This window comes from Pavona decussata, unplaced genomic scaffold (assembly GCF_977016875.1).
Source record: "Pavona decussata unplaced genomic scaffold, jaPavDecu1.1 SCAFFOLD_2298, whole genome shotgun sequence".
NCBI classification, from domain to species: Eukaryota; Metazoa; Cnidaria; class Anthozoa; order Scleractinia; family Agariciidae; genus Pavona; species Pavona decussata.
The window spans coordinates 5,362-10,000 of NW_028146195.1; the positions used below are offsets into that span (position 1 = coordinate 5,362).

General features: G+C 45.4%; 1 protein-coding gene across 1 annotated transcript in view; it reads right to left on the reverse strand.

The window, feature by feature from the left end:
• Positions 1-4,215: 4,215 nt before the first annotated feature.
• LOC146447431 (uncharacterized) overlaps positions 4,216-4,639 on the reverse strand; it is a 3,185-nt gene continuing 2,761 nt past the window's right edge. The window contains exon 2 of the mRNA XM_085102791.1: positions 4,216-4,639. This exon is cut by the window's right edge and continues 1,787 nt beyond it. The gene's annotated coding sequence lies outside the window, so the exon portion shown is untranslated.

Below are 4,639 nucleotides of genomic sequence, written 5' to 3' on the forward strand. Positions count from 1 at the left end.
TTGAAAACGAGTGCAAAATTTAAGGCTGGGAGCCAGGCAGGAACACAGCCGCAGGCTGTGTTTCTGCCTTGAGTGGAGCTCTTATTTGTAGGGGGCTTGCCGTCAAGGATAGTCTGGCTAGACACTACAGGAGCAGGGCTAACAGGCCACATGACTCGGGGGTGCCTTACTTAAATCCAAGGGGGGTAGGGTGGGTCGGAATTTGACACTTAATGCATTTTCTCGCTTGAGTGAGTATAGGTATGGCTGCATTAGTTTGCTCTGATTTCAATTGCAGACTACATGAAGCTGTCAGATTGCCTTGAAGACATGGAACATAATCACAAGACTCAAGTTGGCTGTTGGATGGCAACAGTTTGCTGTGTCACGGTAAGTTTCCAGCAAACAGGGGGATTCTAGTGGACAAGGCATTTTAAGTTGTGCGCCCGGTTTTCATAAAATCAGGTATATATCTCTGGTGAATGATGGGTTAGCTGGTAAATTAATTCTGCAGCTGACTGGAATGATGTCATGTAGTGCCAGAGGCCACCTTAAAGTGAACAAAAGTTGGATTTTCTTGAAATATATGCCTGGAGTTTTGAAAACGAGTGCAAAATTTAAGGCTGGGAGCCAGGCAGGAACACAGCCGCAGGCTGTGTTTCTGCCTTGAGTGGAGCTCTTATTTGTAGGGGCCTTGCCGTCAAGGATAGTCTGGCTAGACACTACAGGAGCAGGGCTAACAGGCCACATGACTCGGGGGTGCCTTACTTAAATCCAGGGGGGGTAGGGTGGGTCGGAATTTGACACTTAATGCATTTTCTCGCTTGAGTGAGTATAGGTATGGCTGCATTAGTTTGCTCTGATTTCAATTGCAGACTACATGAAGCTGTCAGATTGCCTTGAAGACATGGAACATAAACACAAGACTCAAGTTGGCTGTTGGATGGCAACAGTTTGCGGTGTCACGGTAAGTTTCCAGCAAACAGGGGGATTCTAGTGGACAAGGCATTTTAAGTTGTGCGCCCGGTTTTCATAAAATCAGGTATATATCTCTGGTGAATGATGGGTTAGCTGGTAAATTAATTCTGCAGCTGACTGGAATGATGTCATGTAGTGCCAGAGGCCACCTTAAAGTGAACAAAAGTTGGATTTTCTTGAAATATATGCCTGGAGTTTTGAAAACGAGTGCAAAATTTAAGGCTGGGAGCCAGGCAGGAACACAGCCGCAGGCTGTGTTTCTGCCTTGAGTGGAGCTCTTATTTGTAGGGGGCTTGCCGTCAAGGATAGTCTGGCTAGACACTACAGGAGCAGGGCTAACAGGCCACATGACTCGGGGGTGCCTTACTTAAATCCAGGGGGGGTAGGGTGGGTCGGAATTTGACACTTAATGCATTTTCTCGCTTGAGTGAGTATAGGTATGGCTGCATTAGTTTGCTCTGATTTCAATTGCAGACTACATGAAGCTGTCAGATTGCCTTGAAGACATGGAACATAAACACAAGACTCAAGTTGGCTGTTGGATGGCAACAGTTTGCGGTGTCACGGTAAGTTTCCAGCAAACAGGGGGATTCTAGTGGACAAGGCATTTTAAGTTGTGCGCCCGGTTTTCATAAAATCAGGTATATATCTCTGGTGAATGCTGGGTTAGCTGGTAAATTAATTCTGCAGCTGACTGGAATGATGTCATGTAGTGCCAGAGGCCACCTTAAAGTGAACAAAAGTTGGATTTTCTTGAAATATATGCCTGGAGTTTTGAAAACGAGTGCAAAATTTAAGGCTGGGAGCCAGGCAGGAACACAGCCGCAGGCTGTGTTTCTGCCTTGAGTGGAGCTCTTATTTGTAGGGGGCTTGCCGTCAAGGATAGTCTGGCTAGACACTACAGAAGCAGGGCTAACAGGCCACATGACTCGGGGGTGCCTTACTTAAATCCAGGGGGGGTAGGGTGGGTCGGAATTTGACACTTAATGCATTTTCTCGCTTGAGTGAGTATAGGTATGGCTGCATTAGTTTGCTCTGATTTCAATTGCAGACTACATGAAGCTGTCAGATTGCCTTGAAGACATGGAACATAAACACAAGACTCAAGTTGGCTGTTGGATGGCAACAGTTTGCGGTGTCACGGTAAGTTTCCAGCAAACAGGGGGATTCTAGTGGACAAGGCATTTTAAGTTGTGCGCCCGGTTTTCATAAAATCAGGTATATATCTCTGGTGAATGATGGGTTAGCTGGTAAATTAATTCTGCAGCTGACTGGAATGATGTCATGTAGTGCCAGAGGCCACCTTAAAGTGAACAAAAGTTGGATTTTCTTGAAATATATGCCTGGAGTTTTGAAAACGAGTGCAAAATTTAAGGCTGGGAGCCAGGCAGGAACACAGCCGCAGGCTGTGTTTCTGCCTTGAGTGGAGCTCTTATTTGTAGGGGGCTTGCCGTCAAGGATAGTCTGGCTAGACACTACAGGAGCAGGGCTAACAGGCCACATGACTCGGGGGTGCCTTACTTAAATCCAGGGGGGGTAGGGTGGGTCGGAATTTGACACTTAATGCATTTTCTCGCTTGAGTGAGTATAGGTATGGCTGCATTAGTTTGCTCTGATTTCAATTGCAGACTACATGAAGCTGTCAGATTGCCTTGAAGACATGGAACATAAACACAAGACTCAAGTTGGCTGTTGGATGGCAACAGTTTGCGGTGTCACGGTAAGTTTCCAGCAAACAGGGGGATTCTAGTGGACAAGGCATTTTAAGTTGTGCGCCCGGTTTTCATAAAATCAGGTATATATCTCTGGTGAATGATGGGTTAGCTGGTAAATTAATTCTGCAGCTGACTGGAATGATGTCATGTAGTGCCAGAGGCCACCTTAAAGTGAACAAAAGTTGGATTTTCTTGAAATATATGCCTGGAGTTTTGAAAACGAGTGCAAAATTTAAGGCTGGGAGCCAGGCAGGAACACAGCCGCAGGCTGTGTTTCTGCCTTGAGTGGAGCTCTTATTTGTAGGGGGCTTGCCGTCAAGGATAGTCTGGCTAGACACTACAGGAGCAGGGCTAACAGGCCACAAGACTCGGGGGTGCCTTACTTAAATCCAGGGGGGGTAGGGTTGGTCGGAATTTGACACTTAATGCATTTTCTCGCTTGAGTGAGTATAGGTATGGCTGCATTAGTTTGCTCTGATTTCAATTGCAGACTACATGAAGCTGTCAGATTGCCTTGAAGACATGGAACATAAACACAAGACTCAAGTTGGCTGTTGGATGGCAACAGTTTGCGGTGTCACGGTAAGTTTCCAGCAAACAGGGGGATTCTAGTGGACAAGGCATTTTAAGTTGTGCGCCCGGTTTTCATAAAATCAGGTATATATCTCTGGTGAATGATGGGTTAGCTGGTAAATTAATTCTGCAGCTGACTGGAATGATGTCATGTAGTGCCAGAGGCCACCTTAAAGTGAACAAAAGTTGGATTTTCTTGAAATATATGCCTGGAGTTTTGAAAACGAGTGCAAAATTTAAGGCTGGGAGCCAGGCAGGAACACAGCCGCAGGCTGTGTTTCTGCCTTGAGTGGAGCTCTTATTTGTAGGGGCCTTGCCGTCAAGGATAGTCTGGCTAGACACTACAGGAGCAGGGCTAACAGGCCACATGACTCGGGGGTGCCTTACTTAAATCCAGGGGGGGTAGGGTGGGTCGGAATTTGACACTTAATGCATTTTCTCGCTTGAGTGAGTATAGGTATGGCTGCATTAGTTTGCTCTGATTTCAATTGCAGACTACATGAAGCTGTCAGATTGCCTTGAAGACATGGAACATAAACACAAGACTCAAGTTGGCTGTTGGATGGCAACAGTTTGCGGTGTCACGGTAAGTTTCCAGCAAACAGGGGGATTCTAGTGGACAAGGCATTTTAAGTTGTGCGCCCGGTTTTCATAAAATCAGGTATATATCTCTGGTGAATGATGGGTTAGCTGGTAAATTAATTCTGCAGCTGACTGGAATGATGTCATGTAGTGCCAGAGGCCACCTTAAAGTGAACAAAAGTTGGATTTTCTTGAAATATATGCCTGGAGTTTTGAAAACGAGTGCAAAATTTAAGGCTGGGAGCCAGGCAGGAACACAGCCGCAGGCTGTGTTTCTGCCTTGAGTGGAGCTCTTATTTGTAGGGGGCTTGCCGTCAAGGATAGTCTGGCTAGACACTACAGGAGCAGGGCTAACAGGCCACATGACTCGGGGGTGCCTTACTTAAGGTGGGGCTTTACCTGAAAAAAGCACACTTTTTGTATAGCCTGTAACAATCACAGTTTTAATCCAAACCATAACAAACTATATATCACTGGAAAGCTTATAATCCAAAGATTCTGAAAACGAATGTTTTTTTGCACTGTCAGCAAATGTAACCTGATACCAGGCTGTCAAAGGCACCACCCACAGTGCAAAACCCTTGGGTACTTGAGAAAAGATTTCTCTTTGCAGACTTCACAGACAAATAAACTTTTTATGTTATTTCAAAGAATAGTACCTAACTGTTGAAATGAATGAAGGATTTTGCTAAATTGTAAAATCACATGCCAAAAGAGCCATCTCAAGTTAAACCATCAAAATGTGGGGGATTTTTCATTGATCATTTTTTCCCCAGCAAGCCCTTGGCAAATTCCCTCATTCATATCAATTC